At 42.6% G+C, this 20,603-nt stretch overlaps 1 protein-coding gene across 2 annotated transcripts in view; it reads right to left on the bottom strand.

The window, feature by feature from the left end:
* Positions 1-20,603, bottom strand: part of RC3H1 (ring finger and CCCH-type domains 1) — a 71,928-nt gene that overhangs the window by 45,452 nt on the left and 5,873 nt on the right. The window lies entirely within an intron of this gene.

Raw genomic sequence — 20,603 nt, 5'->3', positions numbered from 1 at the left:
GACCTCCATTCCACTTTCGAGTTTGGCCTAGTTTGGGACAAGTCATTTAATCCCCATGCTTCACACTCACTGTTTTGCTACCATGGTAACAAACAATAAGGAAAATGTTGTGATTTGACTTCTCAATTTTATTCAAAAGCAAACATTTCTAATTCAACATCCGCTTTGTTTTGTTATTGTTGATATTTTCATGTTCTGCCCTCCCTTTCCACCACCAACGTCTAGAGAAAGCATGAAAAAAGACTTCAAGTAGACAGGAGAAGAAGAGCTAGGTTTTTGTACCCCACTTTTTACTATCCAAGGAGTCCCAAAGTGGCTTACAATCATTTGACGTTCCTCTCCCCAAAACAGACACTCTGTGAGGTAAGTGGGGCTGAGAGAGCTCTGAGAACAGTGACTAGCCCAAGGTCACCCAGCTGGCTGCATATAGAAGAATGGGGAATCAAACCAAGTTCCCCCCAGTTTAAAGGCCACTGCTCTTAACCACTACACCAAGTTCTCAACATTTCCTGCCCGTCTTCATGTATACTGCTCTGATAATTCATTCTTTGTCAAGAACACAATCCAGAAAAAGTCTACCACCAAGTTGGCTGATGCTGGGTAAAGCCTGCAGACAATAAGCATGAATCAGAGTGTTTGGTTTGTACCTGCAAATAGTATCTTGAGAACGCCTCTAACACCAGAGCAGTAGAAACTGATACACAAAATCTTTGAACGTAAAGAAATGCCAGATGCTAAAAATCCCTCCCATAAGAAGCCACCTGTGCATAATGCTTAAGAAATGCTGGAACCATTTGTGCCTTTCTACCTGGGGCAAGCATAAATTGCTCCTCAAGAGTTTGAGAAATGCAAACAAGTCTGCTCCACTGATTAGCTCACCAACATATTTACAGCCCACTAAACTAACCTTGACTGATTTGTGGCCTAAAAGCAAGATTCTTTTTTTTTCCTGCCATGGCTCAGGCTAGCCCAATCTTGTCAAATCTTGGAAGCTAAGCAGGGTCAGTCCTGGTTAGTACAGGGATGGGTGACCACTTAGGACAGGGGTAGTCAACCTGTGGTCCTCCAGATGTCCATGGACTACAATTTCCATGAGCCCCTGCCAGCAAATGCTGGCAGGGGCTCATGGGAATTGTAGTCCATGGACATCTGAAGGACCACAGGTTGGCTACCCCTGACTTAGGAAGCCCAGGGTTGCTGGCAACAGGCAAACTACCTCTGACTTTTTGCCTTGAAAACTTTATGAGGATGGCAGAAATCGGCTGCAACTTGATAACACTTTCCACCACCACCAATCTGGAAGAAACTCCTATTCACCAGGCAATTAGTGGGAATCTGAAAATCCAGCAATGTACTTGACTGTTGAAAAATCATACAGACACAAACTTGTCATTTACTTGAGTACTCTGTGAAATAAATGCCAGGTCCATTCATGGTAATTTGGATTCTGTTCCAAGGTCAGCTGAATTCTGCGAGCTGTATAAATTATGCAGCTTTCCATATATGCTTATTTTTAATGTATTATTTTCCCCCTGTCAATCACGGGAAGAACCCATGAGACAGCACAATGAGGCATCAACTCTTGATCACTACAGGGCTGGTTTCAGCTTTATCTCACCGGAGATTGCATGCTCATTCTCAGCCCCCTTACTCATATTTATATGTCCCAATGTAGTCCTATGCTTTAGCTCAGTGTTTTGGCTCAACTAGGCGACACAGTTGCGTTTCTGGTCAAGGTGAGAACTGAACTGGGGACTCCTTAGTTTGCAATGCCCACTCTTCACCACTATGATGCACCACTTTCCAGAAGTTCTTGCAGAACTGAGACATGTGCAAGGTGTCATAAGGTGAAAGAATAACATCTACCCTCCTTTGTATCTTGTCTCCAATGGTTGACAGCTTCTCTTGCATCACAGGAAGTGACCAAGAAATCACGGGCCAATTAGGCATTGTCCTGGAACATTTACATAAGCGTTCTGACAGAACTGTCAAATTAGTTAATGAACCACTTCCTGAATATGACTAATGAGAGAAACTGGTTCTTCGTTGTTCTATTATTACCCTATGAGATGAGATGAGGTGAGATGGGTGTATTATTTGCCAACCTGTAATAGGAAAAAAATGCAACAATACCGAGAGTCAAACAAAAAGGGTGTTGTTATTATGTGCTGCTGCTAGGTCTAACACATCCAGAACACCTTCCTTCAAGCCTCAGAACTGATTACTTCTCCCAAACGCACTTTTGCTTTCATCTTCAGCAACAGTCAAAACGTGCTTGAGTCTTGCTTACAATGGGCAGGACCTGGATATGGACATTATCAGACAACTTGATATATCAGTCTAGGGCAGGGGTAGTCAACCTGTGGTCCTCCAAATGCTGGCAGGGTTTCATGGGAATTGTAGTCCATGGGTATCTGGAGGACCACAGGTTGACTACCCCTGGTCTAGGGTTTTGCTTCTAAAAAGAAACTACACAACCCTGCAGGGAAAGCTGTAAATCTGCGGACGTATTCAGGTCTTTGGGGGTCAATCATGACGTTACAATTTTAGGCAGCACTCTTCTCCCCCATTTGCAACTGTTTCTCGGACAGTAGAAGAGATCTGCTTTATGGGGGGACAAAATCCTCGATTCTAAATTTCTCCCCCTTAAAGACATGGCACACAGTAAATATAAATGGTTCCTCTCCAGTTGGGGGAACCTTCCACCCCCCACACGCTTATAGCCATGAGACTACTTGTAGTATACTTTCAAGGGGGGGAAACCTAGATGATGCTTTTTCATAGCAATAAAGAGAAGGCATAAACCCGTTCCCCAGAAAGGTCTGTTAGGCTGAAATAGAAAACAGTACTGTTTGAAAATCCCATGGCCCTGGGGTTGCCGTAAGTCAGTTGAAAGCAACTTCAGAGCACACAACTGTTATTATTATATCTTTATAACATACATTTATACATAAACTTCCCGTATCTGAAATGCTGCTTTGTTTTTTGTTCTTGGTTTTAAAAAATATTTCTAGCTTGCTAGAAAAGCATGCAATGATGAAGCTGCACTCTTGGTGGACAGCAGTAATACTAGGCATGGTTGTTTAGAAGCTGAAAAGGGTTTGCATTCGTGTCTTAACGAAGCAAATATCTAGATCCTTTAACTGCACTATTGGATGAAATCTCACAGAGCGGAACGCCAGGAGTACACCTGTACCTACCTAGCTTCTTGTCCTTTCTCAATGACTAGCCAAAGCGCAATTGTTTATACGAAGCAGTGGGTTAGGACAGATCTGTTCAAGTAGAGGTCTGTAATTTCTAAGCATCACATTACTTAGACCTCACAAGTAATTAGATCAGGGCAAGAGCGGGGGGGGGGGGGGTGATGTTCCACAACCAATGACTCTAGAACCAAAAACGGCGCTTAAATAAAACTAAACTTTTAAGATATATTGGAGGGGTAGTTGGGAGGCCGGAATAACCAGCACATGAATGGTATGGCAGACAAAGATTTTATGGGGACTAAATGGTTTCTTTAAAAGGTTTTATGGAAAGGGAAATAATAGAGGGGAACAGCAGACTGTAACCCAAGTACAAACCATGCATAGGCGTGTTCCAGTGAACTAATACCATTTGGGCTCCTGTATATATTTATGTCTTACTGTTAGAGTTGCAGGCTTTAGGGATTATCATAGAATCATAGAGTTGGAAGGGGCCACACAGGCCATCTAGTCCAACCCCCAAATAAATTATTAATCAATGTGTCAATTATCGATAATATAAAGCTGTGTATTTTGTGTGCACAGGCTCTCTGACACTGGCTCTTTGTTGGTTTCTAAATTTCAACATACATTTGGCTCCTTAATTATGAAAGGTTGCTGACCCCTGAATTACACCAGTGATGGCATGGTGTTAAAGAAAATGATTGCAACCTTCTAATTGATCATACAATTATTAGGGATTGGCTGTCCTCATTGAAGTCTTTGGTTCTTACCAGGCAGAAAAAGTGGCCTGTTCCTCTCAGGAATGTGGCTTTTGATAAGTTCGGGCACAGAAGCAATGTTTATGTTATAGCTGGAGTCGAACTGTCCTTATCTCAAAGCTGGAGGAAGAATGGAAGAAGTGTTTGTTGTTACTACTTATGTAATCAATTGGAGGTTGGGGGGGGGAGCAAGCATGCAGGCAGCTTTTGGGACCTTTCAGCAGACCTCTCAGGCTGGCCTGAGAGCTGCAGGGTGGTCCCGGGAGAACATGGGGGGGAAGAGACTCCAGGTTATTGGCCTGACCTGTAAGGGCATCATCTTTCCCAGTCTCCAAGAAAAGGGTATTTAACACTATGACCATTTACGCACTAGGAACTTCAGTGGCCCAGCTCCCATGTAGTAGCATAAATTGGAGGTGGATGAGGTGTACCATGCCAAATGCTCCGTCGTGTGGGTGCAGGAAGAGGTGGGGCAACCTGACATGACTAAAACTCCAGCCTGCAGCCCGGCATGAAACCTCCAGTGCATAAACGGTCTATGTGATCCTATTGTTGGAGCACAGATTTGGGAATTCCCCTGTGTCTATTTCTTTGCTGCAGTAAATAAATAAATACTAAAAAGGCTTTCCTCCCAGTGTAATCAATTGGTAGCGATACACTGATTAGGCCGTGGGTGATGGATGATAACCTAATATCTTTTATAAATTACAGCAAGTTTTCCTTCTGAATTAAGTCTTAAGGGTTGTAAAGGAAAGCATAAATGAAATACAATCCCATTGTATGTCACAACATTAAATATTCATACACACACACACCCTCAGTTAATATTAGCTTTCTGAAAAACTTGTGGGTTTAAAAAGGTATATTCTGTTACAACAAACATTTGTGACTGAAGAGTTTATGCGTTCACGTACTACTGCTAGCAAGAAATACTCTTACGCTCAACAACACTCAGCTACCACTCATTTCCCCACAAAATTACATTTCCTCTTAGAAAAGTATTTTATGTTCTGCTTTTTCCCTTTTAAAAGCTATTCGAGTCAGCATGCAACATTAAGATCACAATCCGCCTACTCAGCACGCATGTATAAACTAGTTAAAAATCAAACCGACCCATAACATCCAGCACACAATTCAATTTTAATAACAGAAAACCAAAAAAAAAAAATAGAGAAAAGGGTTGAATCTACCACCAAAATTATTAAAAAATATAATGCCAAGCCATATTTCTTAGATGGTGTGTTCCAAATCTGAGACACTATCACAGAAGAAGCCCTGCTCACTGGTAGCCATTCGGCCTCAGAAGATGGGTCCATTTTAGGAGGGATCCAATGATGAATTTAAGCAGGGACCTCTGGAGGCAACATGATCCCAGAATCTTGGGAGCTTTCTACAGGCCAGAGCCTTGAATAGCAGCCAGAAATAAACTGGTAATTAATGAAGATCTTTTAATATTGGAGTATTACAAACACTCCTTCAAGCCCCAGGCAGAAACCTAGCTGCCATGTTTTGGGCAGCTGAAATTTGTAAATGCTTTTCAAAGAAGTCCTGTGTACAACGCATTAAAGTCCATAACCAACCAGAGCATGGCTAACTGTAGCCAGATTCTCTCTTGCCAGAAAACAATGGAGCTAGCACGCCAACTCAAACTGGTGAAACGAGTACCTTGCTACTGATGCCAGTTAAGCATCCATTTGCCACGTGAAATCCAGACACATCCTCAAGTTATCGCCCAGTTCAGGACTGCTGTCGCCAACAAACCTGGAAGAAAATGGCATGCCCCTTTAACAGAGGCTTAATGGGATAACTATTTACCAGTGAGGTTACTTAAATGCCATGAAAAGTTTCATCTGCCCATTTTTACAAATTAAGCCTTTGTCAAAGGGACACGGCATTTTCCTCCAGGCCTGCTGGCAACTATGTCTGGCACTAATCAGCAGCTACGTGGTCCCGTGACTCAGCTACCCACAGTGCCTCCATCATCAAGGCTGAGCTGTAGTTTATTAGATGTCATTTGGCCAGTTAATGATCCAGGCACCTACTCGGGACATCCACAGCAACCAATGGAGAAAAGGAAAAGGGTATCAATATACTGTTATCAATTACATTTTTAAAATCCTTTTAGCTCAGAGTGGCAAACGTGGTTCTCTGCTCCTCCATTTCATCCTGACAGCCCCCGTGAAGTCAGACTAAAAGAGGATGACTGACTCAAAATTACCCAGGTAACTTTATGGCTGAGCAGAAACCTGCATCTAGGATTTCTGAGCCCCAAGCCAATATTCTAACCAGCACATGCATTGACTCACATTGATGATGCCTTATGACCCTCTCAGCCAAGGTAGTCAACTCAGAGTGAACAAACTTTTTCATTAAAAAAAGGGCTTGAAACCAAACTGATTTTGATTTCAGAAGTTTTGCTTCGATGCCCAAGGAGGGAACAGTCAAAAGATGTAGCATCCTACCCAAAGGGCACATATCTGGTTCTTATTTCGCCCCCCCCCCCCAGTGATCAGTTCCAGTTAGCCGAATCAATCTGTTCTTTTTCAATTCAATACCCTATTCCTCCATGGAAACACTGCTCCAGTACACGAAAACTATCCATGCCTCACCTTTAGGGGTTAGTGAACTTCATCCCAATTGGATAGCCAAAGCAAAATAATCTATTTATCTTGCTCCACCATCTTATTGCATTTAGTAAAAATATTTGGCTTACAAAAGCCACACAAAACCAATATAAGAAGAAGAAGAAGAAGAGTTGGTTCTTATATGCCGCTTTTCTCTACCCGAAGGAGTCCCAAAGCGGCTTACAGTTGCCTTCCCTTTCCTCTCCCCACAACAGACACCCTGTGAGGTGGGTGAGGCTGAGAGATCCCTGATATCACTGCTCAGTCAGAACAGTTTTATCAGTGCCGTGGCGAGCCCAAGAAGGCACAGAAGGCAGCCAGCAACACACCCTCTGAAAATTTTCTCAGGTCTTGTAGTTGCCAGGTGCTAACCTCTATATTATGGAATTTTAAAAACTCACACTGCCTTAAATCGTGACTGAAGGAATCCGTAAAAATCAAGCATTTCAATACCTTCCATCTCATATGGTGAGGAGTAAGTTAGCTGTTCTGTTCTAAATGCAATTTCTTGTTCAATGGGTGTTTATTAAACAAGAACACCTGTAAATCTGTTGGGCACAAAATCTTAATTCCTCATCCTAATAACCCTGTGAAACATTCAACATTTCATACCCCATTTGTCATGGTTCCAGACACAGCGTGATCTAACTGCAATATGCATGAAGAGAACAAGGTCTTTTATGCAAGATGTCCACACCCAGCTACAAAGAGCAGCCTCTGAAAACTGGCCTCTTCTCTGATCCCAGCTAATAGACAGCACCGCGGAAACAGACAGGCTCTTTAAAAAGGGGGGAAAGAAACCCTAATCCCTTACCTTTGTCTCTGTAGCTCCATGTGCACCGCAACACTTAGGAAAGGTAGCATTCTGGACTCCAAATGTAAAGAACAAAGGCCTTCTGAGCTGTACGATGTTAGCTATCCACAAGCTCCAAGTTTCTTACTTCCTCATTCTTTATAGTCACAAACATCCTACAAACCCTGTCACGGTGACTCAGTTTTCAACAAAAATCCAAGTCCTGAAAGATCTATAACAACTTTAGGTTTCAAGCTGCTTATGAACACTGGTCCTCCAATTATATGGACAAAAAAATAACAATTCACAGGAAGGTCACCTGCAAGGAATCAAACGATTCTGTCGCCCATCTTAAAGCGAAGAACTGGGAACGCCCTATAAGTACACTTTGCTTAAAACATATTAATGTCTATCGTGTGTAGATGCTGACAGATAATAAGGTCCAACGCAGCGAGGCACAGCAATTCAGAGTTTATGACTCCACCCCCATAGACAGGATTCTTGGAGAGTGGACACTCCTTGAGGAGCCTCTGGCCATTTGAAGGAGGTTCGAACTTCTGTTCGGTCTGGTTTTGGGACTGGTTAGGTCACCCAGGCTACTTGGATAGTAGTGCTGAAAGATCTGTGACTACAGCATGGTGTGAATTTCTCCCTTGTTAATTTGGCTCCTGACTGCTGACCATGCCATGATTAGGCAGCACAGTCTTCCTCCTTGAGAAATGAGAACCCTCTCCTGGGGAATTAACATGCAATATTCCACAAGGCTCTCTATTATAATCTATGCTCTTTAATATTTGTGTGAGGACTTTAAGTGAAATCTTCTTGTAGCTTTCTAGTGTGTTCTTGAAAGTTCTTCTGCAATAAAACACCTATTTGGCTATAAATTAAGTCCATTACAGGTGTACATTGGGGCAAAGTATGAAGGAGGTCTGACATTAGATTTGCCTGTTCTTGCCAATAGTCTCTCATGCTGGCAGTCATACTGGACTACAGGCTCAGCCACATAGCACCTAATGTATACAGAAGCAAGCCAACCCAGGGCTAGTTCTAGACTTTGGAAGACTCCAGGAAGACAGTGCTCACAACCCTCTCCCATCCACATGTTTACGGTTTCTCCCCCACTGCCCACAATCCTTCCCTCATCTTCCCTTGCTTTCAAGCTCCCCCTCTATCGGCTTACAGGCATGAGGGCACTTCCAGTCATGTGCACTATCCAGCACCACAGGAGGAAGAGTTGCTGGTCATGCATCTTTCCATAGGTGGAACAAAGGTGCACACATGGGCAGAAGAAGTGCATGAGGGCAGGTGAGCAGGTGGGAGTATGCAGTGAGGGTGAGTGAGCCAAGTGGCTGGAAGGGAAAGGGGGGTCAATAGTGGACATTGTCAGAAGCTATAGGTTGCACTAATTGCCCCCACCTCAGGGTATGCAGCCGCCATCCCTGAGTCATGTGATTGTTACACCCTAAAGGGATCATGGATCATGTTTGTGCAACTAAGCCCCTATTCAAACATGACACCATGGAAAGACTGGGGCAGCAAACACCATCTCCGTCACCCAGTCTACTCAGTAGAGTCTACTCAGGTGCAATGACTGAAGGCAGTATTCTGAATCCTTGGGAAAAAGTAATTTGGTAACAACTTCCTTAGCAGTTTTCAGCATGCAAAGTGCTTTATGCTGATTAATATTTATACCTTCCAAAAAGAGCCCACAGGTAAATCAGATTGAGAAATGACACCTTGCCTAAAGAAACCCAGCAAGATCACTGGCTCGGAGAATGGAGCCACTGAGCCTCCCAAGGCCAAACCCTAGACTTTACCTATTAAACACACAGGTACTTAGATAAATACCTATTTCGCAATACTGTATAGGATTTGATAGGGTATGTAAAAAAAAATCTAATAAAAGTATCTTTTCAGATCAGCACAAGCCACCTCCTTTAACCAATCACGCTAGATTTCTCTAATCCAGCCACCTAAAAAAAATTCAGGTTAAACCAGACACACTAGTAATTATGGAGAACAAGTCACTCCAGTTGACAAACCATCTTCTAAATAGCTTCTCATGGTGCAGCAACCAGTTATTAATAAACTGCAAGAAATACTCGTGCAATGCGTAAAACTGAAACCCTTTTACATGTGCTTCAGGGCTTTATGGGTCCTGTTGCAGCTATTCATATTACAACATCTGCTAAATATAGTTTCTAATCCAGTATAATACTGTCAAAATGCCCTCAAATCGTTGCCCACATTCACAGATGCGGAAAACCTATTTGGAAACAACTGAGAACTCAGCCCCTCAGTTATTTTATTTTGGGGTGCTTACTGTTGGCAAGAGTTTCACAGAAAGCTGCTGACAGCATTGAGAGATTTAAAATCTAAGAAATACTTCAATTCTAGAGATTTCAACATACAGTACTTTAACCATGAGGGCCAGTAACTAGAAGACCCTGAGTCAAACAGAGACCTGTGAGTGCATATGCATAAAGACAAAACAACAACAACCCCCACACACCTTGCTAGCATTTTACAGACTGCCGTATCACTTCTCATTTGCTTCTCAGAGTAGTTCTCCAGACAAATTAGACCAGGAGTCTATAAACATTATTAGACCAGAAATCTATACGCATCATAAGTCAAATACAAAAACATTACCCATGACAACTTACTTTTGCCAGTAACTTCCCAAATTACTATTTTTAAACTTTAGCACACAGAGTTCTACTACTCCTGCCCAATGCTGTACTTCTGCTGTTGCCTCAAAACTTGCTTATTTATAACTCATGTGATGAGACTTACAAAGAAGATGCAGTGAATGAGAGAAAGTGTTTCTCAAATAACTGGTCTAACACATCACCCAGAGGCATAGTGCTGTGGTTGTCAAGGTGACCATCCTCATTTTTGAAATTAAATTTTGTTTATCAAGAAATAGAAACCAACATTCGTGCAATCGTACCTTCCCGCAATACTCCCCCGCCCTCCCACGGCAAAACCTTTCCACTGTGGCTGAGTCCTTTAGGATGCAGAAATCTGGTACAGACCATGTGGGGACACATACTGCTCCATCACAACACACCATTGGCAGACCAGTGTGGCTGCTGCCATGCGGAATGGGCATCAGTGAACTTTATGGCTTCCTGAGGATATGTACCTAGGTTTCCCTAGTACTCATGTTACACTCTAACCACCATGCCACACTGGCTTTACAAGTGCTCTGGTGTGTAAAGAGAATGTTATGACCCTCTTCACCTTCACAGTGGGATTCAGACATATGAAGAAGCATTTCAGACTCCTGCATTTGAGAAGCACCTGAGAACAGGTCCTATTCAAAGATATCGATTAAGGAAATGCTACAAACAAACCCAGAATTAGACTTTTAACTTCAGAATTTTAATTTGTAGATATATTATTTCATGGCACATTCTTACAAAACAATATTTTATTTGTTACCCACCACTTGCAGCACGCCGACTTGTGGCGAGTTACATAACAAAGCCAATACAATAAAATACAATCCCCCATTGTAACTGGCAACCAATGCAGCTGCCTCAGCGCAGGCTGGATATTGGCCCTCCAAGGTGTTCCTATGAGGACCCTGGTAGCTACATTCTGCACCAGCTACAATTTCCAGGTCAGAGACAAGAGCAGGCCCACATAAAGCGAGTTACATAAATCAATTCTGGAGGTGACCATCATATAGATCACCATGGCTAAATATTTGGGGGACAGATAGGGCACAAGTATGGAAAAACACCTGGCGGGCTACTTTCTTGACCTATGCCTCCGTGGTCAGCGAGGCATCCAAGATCACTCCCAAATTCCTGCCTTGGAATTCGATGGTAAGTTGCGTCCCGGCCAGGGAGGGTAAACACACTTCCTGTTCTGCCCCCTTCCCACCCTGCCCTAGGACCCTTGTTTGGAGGGGTTCAGTTTCAGGTGACTCTACTCAAGCCATCCAGCCACAGCTTCCAAATATCTGGCAAAATGTTTATGGGGGGGGGAGGTCTGGGCAGCTGTCCATGAGGAGATAGAGATGGGTGTCATCGGCATATTGATAACCCAGCCCAAACCTCCAAATCAGCAGGGCCAGAGGGCGCATAAAGATGTTAAAAGGAGTGGGGGAGAGCACCGTCCCCTGTGGAACTCCACAAGGGAGCCTAATATTCAAAACCTTGCTAAATTAAATTTAAACAACATTTCTTGGGCACTATACCTTTAGCACATTTCACCAAATGTCCGCTACGTATCAAAAGCTGTCATTTCTAGCCTCTTAAACCCAAAGGCTTTAAGAAGGACTTGTTTGCAACATAAGGGAACCAGGTTGTTTCTAAATCTTGTTTTCCTGAACTTACTCACAAGAGGCATTACCATCTTGCCAGGGTAAGGTTAAGGCAGAGGTTTGAAGCAACTTACAGGTGACGAAACAGGCCTTTGGCAAAATGAGAGCTCTTTCTGCAAAACCATTTTCCCCACAAATTGCACTATAATGGAAGTCAGAGTTCGCAACTCACACCAAGAACAGAATGGTTCCCATGCTGCCTCATGACGTGAACACGGGGGGGGGGGGGGAAGAGGACACAAGTTGCTGGAGTAATCTACCTTCAGTCGTAATTGCCATCCATTTTGTGGGATTTAACGCCATCCATCACAAAATTACATTGTCTTGGTTGAACCCAGGGCGTGTTTAAAAGAAAACCTGCCTTCCAAAGCATTCTTCAGTTTCCTTCTATACAGGACACATTCAGTGCCCTACAATGGCTGCAAAAGCCAACCTTTTTCTAAGAGTCATTCCTTGTTTGTTTAACAAAGGCGTGGATTCTGACAGCATTTTACAAAGCTAAAGAGAATGACTTTTATCCCTCACTGTTCACCAGCTACAAACTAGAACATTTCCTCCACGTTTCTGAGGTATGGGCCAGAATATTTACATGAGATTAGTTTTATGGAGGGAGGGGTGGGAGGCTGGCAAGAAACCAGTGTGGCCATAAGCTTCAGCCAAGTCAAGAAACAAAATTGTTAAATTACTTCCTGTGTTTTTTTTAAAAAAATGGTTGAAACAAGGAAAGGATTTGCACAATTTCTATAGTTAGTTTTCTCCACTTGTTTTATATTTAATCCTGCTTCTCAGATCTAAAAATTCTACAAGACATCACATAAAATCACCCAAACAATTGTAATAACAGCCATTAACAGCTTAAAATCCAAAACTATTGTAATAATAATAATAATAGAGCCTCTTGTGGCGCAGAGTGGTAAGGCAGCCGTCTGAAAGCTCTGCCCATGAGGCTGGGAGTTCGATCCCAGCAGCCGGCTCAAGGTCGACTCAGCCTTCCATCCTTCCGAGGTCGGTAAAATGAGTACCCAGCTTGCTGGGGGGTAAACGGTAATGACTGGGGAAGGCACTGGCAAACCACCCCGTATTGAGTCTGCCATGAAAACGCTAGAGGGCGTCACCCCAAGGGTCAGACATGACTCGGTGCTTGCACCTTTACCTTTACCTTTATTGTAATAATAAAACCGCACAAGATGTTTTTTGCAAATATATTTATTTGGGAAAAATCATTTTTGAACTGAACTGGCCACAGTAACTAGAGACCATATTCAAATTTAGCATTTGTAGGCAAGATGATTGAGTCATAGTCGGGCAACTCTAGACAATCCTGGCTGAAACTGATTATCTTGATCAGAGGCTTCTAACATATTATTTATGAACTACTGGCAGCTGAAAAGTAGCTCATACATCCCTTATAGCAGTGATTCTCCACCAGCACGATGCCGAAATAATCTAGATAGGACACAGGGTTTCCATGACAATGACTAAGAATTCACTCTTCCTCAGTCCCCATCTCCACCTGCAAGAGTGACAGGCAGTCTCTTGCCGAGGATTGTCCATATATGACTTTTTGGCATACTAGGAGTCATCTTGGACATTCCAGTTTCTCCCGATTCCGTCCTCCCTGCCAACAAGCAAGTGTCTCTGATGTGCTGCTTCCTGTTGACCGCACTCACAGGGATTATCCACTGAGCTTCTACAATTTTTATTATCTCCCTACAACTTATTATTAGAAATGATACCTTTAACCACAATATGCCTTTAACTGTCTAGTTGTCCTATGAAAAAGGAAGCTTTTTGTTTCTACCATGGTTGAGACCCAGCTTTTTTGACAAAATTATTGGTAGGATGTAAGATATGAAGGCCTGAGGACAGGACACAACATTGCAGTAATTAGACAGAAGGAAGATCTAGAAGTTAAATGTCTTCTAGGGATTCCTCAAGGATGGATTTTATCTCATCTAGTTATACAGAGTGCAACCATCACTAATATCAGTTTAGTCCATGCTCTGTCTAAATTAAGTGACCGCACTGATTTTATTCCTCTTAGTTTTTTTTCATATTTGTTGGCCTTACCATTGTGTGATTTACAAATGTATTTTAGTGTTTTTTAAAACAGACATTCTTATAACCATTCCCTATTTTAATGATGCCTTTGCTGGGCTTTTTATGCTGCTGGTCTCACTATTATTTTGATTGGATGATTCCACATAGAAATCTGTACTACTAGACTGCCTCAGCTGGTGAAGTTGGAAACTGTATAATTATTTATTAATTAAAATATTTTTACATCACACACACTCAATTCCCGAGTCATATTCTTCCAGGAGTCTTGAGGCAACTTGCGATTTCTTCCCTTGCATTCGCTTCTATCGTGTTGCTATCTTATCTGTCCCTATATCCAATAATAGCTCGGCTAGCTGAAATGAACCTAAACAAGATGGAAAAGATGCTGGTCAGAAAAACTAATATCCATGAAAAGGATATTCTTGCCAACATTCAATGAGGTGACTTTAACAATAGTGGGCTCAGTGAAAGGAAGGGGGTGCTCTTGGGTCAGATGCTACAGATGGAGAAGCAAATGTGTGTTACTGAGAATGCTTTCTTCTAGTGACGGCTGGCTTGAAAACTGCTACCATTTTGGGATGCAACTGATCTGACCACACTGCTCTATGCTATTATAACTCTCAGACCAGATTATTACAATGCACTCTATGAGGGATTGAAGACAATGCAGAAAGGACAGTTGATTCAGGATTCAGATTCAACACATTGGTTGCCAGTTGGACTGAGTGTGCTAGTCGTCAACTTATTTTGGGGTCCAAGTCAAGGAACTGTTTTCGACTTTTACAGTCTCTTCAAGACTGGGGTCCTCTTACTTGAAGAACCACCTGTCCCTCCCCACAATGAAGCTAGACGGATCTGGATCTGTTTTCACTTTCCTCTCTCACATTGCAATCCTAGGCAGACTTCAACCAACCTAGAAGTGTATTAATGGCTTATTGTATAGTGCAGTCCCAAGCAATGAAAATAATACTAATAGACCCAGGAAAGGATCAACACTGAGCCAAAGGCACTTTAAAAAGCCACGCCGTTCTCTTTTTGAAGGAGTAAGCCTCACATCATCTGGGATCCAAAGAGAAGTGAACACAGTCTTAGAACGGCAAGAATGTTTTTGGTGACAGCTCTATCCTTTTGGAAGGGGCTGCCACATAACGTCAGGGCTATTCCTACAAAGCATAGTTTTGGTTTTCTACTGGCTCTTTTAGAATTGATATTCAGAAACTGCTTTTATTCTAACACCCATCTGTCATATTTGTCTTTGTTCACATACTACAGTTTATTTTATTTGCCTAACGATTTTATTCAGCTATGAGCACAAGCCTTGTATTCAAACAGCCCTTTCAATTCACTAGTCAGACTCTTGAATCTGTGGGTGTTCCTTACTGGCATTTACCCATTGGGCGGAATCAGGACAAGCATTTTCAATATTTGTATGTGGCCAGTTGAGGAGATTGTACAGAGCTTGCTTTGTCCAAGCAGCCACAAACAGACATCTCTGTCCCAGGCCAGTGCTTTGATGCCTTGGTCAAGTGGCTGTGTGGCTAGAAAATGAATTTAGTCAAATCAGAGAGGATGCTGGCTGGTAAGGCTGCGATCATGGAGGTATTTGTACTGCTGCCTCTAGATGTAGCACATTTGCCCGTAACAAATTGCATGAGGAAGTTTGGAGTAGGTTAGTGCTGTTGGTCAGGACTGCACATTTTATCATCACAACTGGAGTACAGGTTATGATGGCTTCTACATTTGTGTGATCGAGCCATGTATATATTCTGTCTGGATATGACCTTGACACACAACCTGGAAGCTTTAAGTGGTCCAAACTGCCACATCCCCTTTCTTTACTGCTGCTGTTTCACTTATAGTTGACCACCTAAGAAGGTTTGCATTGGCTTATGGCTCAAATTAAAATGCTGGTATTTGCCTCTTCAACCTGGGACCCATCTATCTTTCTCCTGTGCACCAATTACATTTCTTCAAACACTCCTTACAATTCTTTGGCTTATGGAGGTGTGCATACCAACAGACTATTCCACTATCTGTGATTTCCTCAATACTTCTGAATGGGTTTCCACTGGAGATACGGAATGTTCTCTGTCTATCTTGCTTTCTGAAAAGGAAATAAAACTACACAAAAGAAGAACTTTTGGTAGCCTCTGTATTTTATGGTTTTGTGTGAAGTGATGTGGCACTTTCACTGGCACATTTCCTACCACTATTCTCAGCAAAGCCTGAAACCTTCCTCTAACACAAGTAGTCAGAATTGGAATCAGAAGACATTTATTGGCATATAAAGATGACAGAAGAAAAAAAATACATTATAAAGCATTAATTGTTCTACAATTACGGGACTTCATAGCTAGCTGTAACCGAGTCAATAACTTGAGTTTTTGTTTCCTAAGAGGAAAATAGTCTTATCAAGTCCTTGCTTAGAAAACAGTGGGTTGATGACCTGTCCCAACACAAGAACTCTGCTGCTGTAGGAAGCTTCACGTTAGTTGGAGGAAGGTTCCTTAGGCTGGAGCAAACTTTCAAATTTGATGAACAATGTTGTAGGAATACATGTCACTTATCTTTTCCATTTTACTTCTGTTTCTCATATCCTGATCTGCCAAACTGGCTCCAAAAACACTGAACACCTCTTGGGACAAAACCCTGTCCAATAATGAAGCTAGGCACATTTTCTATCTATGTATGGTTGACCCATTGCATGCAACTTTTCAATTAACTGTCTGTAGTAGTGTCCTTTCTTCCCTATATCTAGAGCTAGCTTACAAAGACATATTTTTGTTCTAAAGCAGAAGGCTGCAGTCTTTGGCTTCAGAATCATATGTAGGTCGGTATAGAACCCCGTGTGGCTCTTACTAGAAGAAAATGAAATCTTTAAAGATGGAGTACGTGGGATACTAGAATGGCCACTATGTAAAGGGAATGATAGGCAAAGATTTGTATGGGATAGAGAGCTTCTTAGATTTTACAGAAAGGGAGATGATAGGGAACAATAGCTCATAATCCAAGTGCAACCCATGCAAAGATTTATACCAACGCACCAAAGCAATGGTGCAGGGTGCTCCTGTGTATATTTAGGACCTTGTAAGACCAAACATAGGACTATCAACAGCTACTGTTTAGGCTGAGAAACCTTCATGCACTATCAATTGACATAATTATGATGGTTAATTTGACATTTTCAGTTGGGTTTCCTTATATTCGGTCTTTGCCCATCTCTCGCTTGAGATTCTGAGGTTGGCTCTTTATAAAAAGCTGCAAAGCAAAAGCTTTGGTTAGTTAACATCGACAACATCCCCCTTCTTCTATCAAAGCAGTTACTTCCTTAAAGGAAGCCATTGGTCTGGTATGAGCATCATAATATCAGATTCACACTCAGAAAGCCTAAAGCAATAAAAAGGACATATTTCAAGGCACTCTGGGAAGGCCTGAGAGAAACTTCCTTGGGCAAGGAGGTGGTGACATTAATGCTGGCACTAATTAGGTTTAGTACTTGGCATAGTGGAGCTCCCAAGTATACATTGCAGCAAGAGAATATGGCTTGGTGAGCCCATCCTTTGGATCTACTTGATAATACAGAACAAGAAGCCACCCCCGCACAAAAGACTCACAATGTGATGAATTATCCTGCACAGATCCTGTTTTATTGAACTATATATTACCCTCCATGGAACACTTCACATGCCCAGCAATGCCGATCAGAATTCTTGACACTCCACACATTGACAGTCATTTCCCACCAACGTAAGATTCACTGGAAGGGCTACACCACCATTATCCCATGATGATGTTCCCAACGCCAGACTAAGTCCTTTGAGTTCACTGCTAGTAATGAGGGTGATAGATTACAGGATTGCTTGGAAATCTGAAGGTAATGTTTTTATCAGGCAGGCAAAAGTATTGGATTTTTCTCCCAAGTATTGGCGATGTTTTCCTCCTCTCCCCTTCTCTTTCACCACTTTATGCCTATTGTGGGAAAGTTAAGAGATGTCTCTCTAATGGCACTTGAAGGAGATGGAAGGTACGGACTTTCCATCATACTTCCATGGTATGATCTTTTTCAGGGCATTTTTTACATCCGAGACAGTAATCGAGACATGGCGCTTCTTCTTCCTCAAGCGTTCAGCTGCCAGGGACACCTTCTTGTAGAGATCATGCACACAGAAGTGCAAGATGTTCTGAGCTTCGTTGGTCATTCGGACACTGCCAAACTGCAGGCTCCATGTTTTCCTGGAGTGCTTTTCAGTAGAGCGCTTCTTTCCAGGGCTACGACTTACAGGCCTCCTGGTTGTCCTCTTCCGACTAGGCTTTTTTCGTCTAGGCTGGGTCCTGTTTCGTCGCCGTTGGCGCACTTGGCTCTTTTTCCGCCGCGTGACGGCGGCCATCATCTGACTTTTGTGCTCACACAGCCAAACTCCTTGCCTGCCTGCGACTGCTACTGGCTTGACAGCAGGCATATCCTTATATAGGGGTGACTATTCAAATGAGAAACCTCTTGCAAGCTCAGTGATTGGTTGACAAGAACAAAGCACAACTTAAGCGCTTCATAATGACTCAACTATGATCCTGCAGTGCAGTGGAGATAGTGCAAGTCCCATCTAAGTGCATTGTTGTAGGGTAAGTTCAAGGAACTAGATTGCTTGGATTAAGCATGTGTTATGCCTATATACGTTTGCTAATGTGATGCCTTTTTAGAATCAGCTCTTTATATATATGTTAAGTCCAAATGGTGTTGTATAAAACTACAGCTGCTTTATTGGCAGTACAGAGCATTTTAAAGAAGATAAACAGCAGGATATTGAATTGGCTCCAAGTTAGCATGGGGAAAGCCACTGGAAGGCACTGCATTCCTCTCCCCATAGCAATCCATTTAAAGCTCTGGAAAGATGATTCCGAGAGTCATGGGACCCATAAGGGTAAAAAGCCATGCAGGATTAGTGAATGCTCTAGTGAGGAACCTGAAGGGTGCAAAATTTTCCCCCTTCCTCTTCCACAACTGAAGCTATTAAGGCAAAGGAACTAGTAAAAAATTTTCTCTTGCCACTGCATTCACATAGGATTCCCACTGGAAACAGGAACTGTGCACAGAATAGAATTTTAAATAAAACAATAATTACATGGAAAGTCAACCATTTTCAAGATCACACATTATAGATGAACAGGAACAATCCAGATTAAAGCCCAAGTGGTGTGGTGAAAAGAGTAGTGGACTAGAGTTAAAATCCTTCTTCAACCGCGAAGCTTATTGGAAGTGCAATCACGTTATTCTATATCCACGGACATCTTTAGGAAGGTGTAAACTGTGCTTAAGATTGCACTCTGAGTGACTTTTGACCAGACATAACCTCTTCACCTCACCTTGGAGGCATTAAGTGACTTCAAGTCACTTCCAAGTTCTGCCAGCCTTTCAAAATGTCCTATCAAATGGAGGGCCATGGCTTCTTTGTTTTCGTCAGTTCCTCTCATGTTGGGTCTTGCTCTTTTCCTGCTGCCTTCAACTTTTCTGAGCATTACTTTTTTTCCACTGAGTCTTCTCTTGTGACCAAAGTACAATACCCTCTGTTTGGTCATTTCGGCTTCTAGGGAGAATTCAGGCTTAATTTGATCTAGAACCCACTTGTCTTTTAGGTGATCCATCACATCTGTACAACTCTCCTCCAATACCACATTTCAAAGGAGTCACCTTTCCTCACTGTCCAACTTTCTGAGCAGATAGAGCTGGTTTAACTTGTAAGGAAGAAATCTAAAGTTCATTCAATTACAAGTTTGGTATATAAGATCTTTTCACATTTGGCCTATTTTGAGGCCTTTTCAGGTAATTCAAGTAAGCCCAGTATTAATCAAGCCCAGCATTAATCAAGCATACAGGTAAAGTAAAATACTTCACAGGGGCGGGCACAAACCAGTTCAGAAGGTAAATTTTGGCATGGACTTGGCCTGGTTTGAAGCCCCCAAACTAATGTTTGGGGAAGGTACCTTCCCTGAAGATTTACCAGACTTTTGTTCAGGCCATTTAAACTAACAGCTAAGCAGCACAGGTCTGCAGCTGATCTGTTAGGTTTAAATATCTGTGAGCTGTTACTCCATTTGGTTTCTCCCCTACTCCCTTCCAAGCAGGAACAAGCAGAAAAGACTGGTGAAATGGCTGCCAGCTGGGCATGGGGTAGCACAGCAGTATGGTGGTTGATTCTCATCACAGTGATGATGAAGAAGAAGAGTCGGTTCTTATATGCCGCTTTTCTCTACCCGAAGGAGGCTCAAAGCGGTTTACAGTCGCCTTCCCTTTCCTCTCCCCACAACAGACACCCTGTGAGGTGGGTGGGGCTGAGAGAGCCCTGATATATCACTGCTCGGTCAGAACAGCTTTATCAGTGCTATAGCGAGCCCAAGGTCACCCAGCTGGCTGCATGTGGGGGAGCGGGGAATCAAACCCGGCTCGCCAGATTAGAAGTCCGTACCCTAACCACAGCACCAAGCTGGTTCTCACAGTCAACTCTATATTCATCTAAAATTTTAGAAGCTGCAGCAGGAGTCTTGATTTTCTAGACAGGTGACAGAAGCCAGACAAGCTGGAAATTATGCTGTTCCAGAAGGGTGATTTTCTAGATGGCACTGATCTACCAACCCTGGATGGGATAAGTTTCTGGATAATGCAAAAACTTTGGCTTCTCTTGGACTCGGTCTAACTAATGGAAAAGCAGGTTGATACTGCTGCTAAGAGCACATTTTGCTCATATATTCTTATCTGGAATCCTCTTGATTTGGGCATACTGATCCATGCTACTGTAATCTCTAGGCTGGACTAGAGATGTTAAATTTCCAGAA

Source organism: Paroedura picta, chromosome 4 (genome assembly GCF_049243985.1).
Source record: "Paroedura picta isolate Pp20150507F chromosome 4, Ppicta_v3.0, whole genome shotgun sequence".
NCBI lineage: Eukaryota > Metazoa > Chordata > Lepidosauria > Squamata > Gekkonidae > Paroedura > Paroedura picta.
The sequence above is the reverse complement of the archived record's forward strand: the minus strand, read 5'-3'. Positions and strand labels throughout refer to the sequence as shown.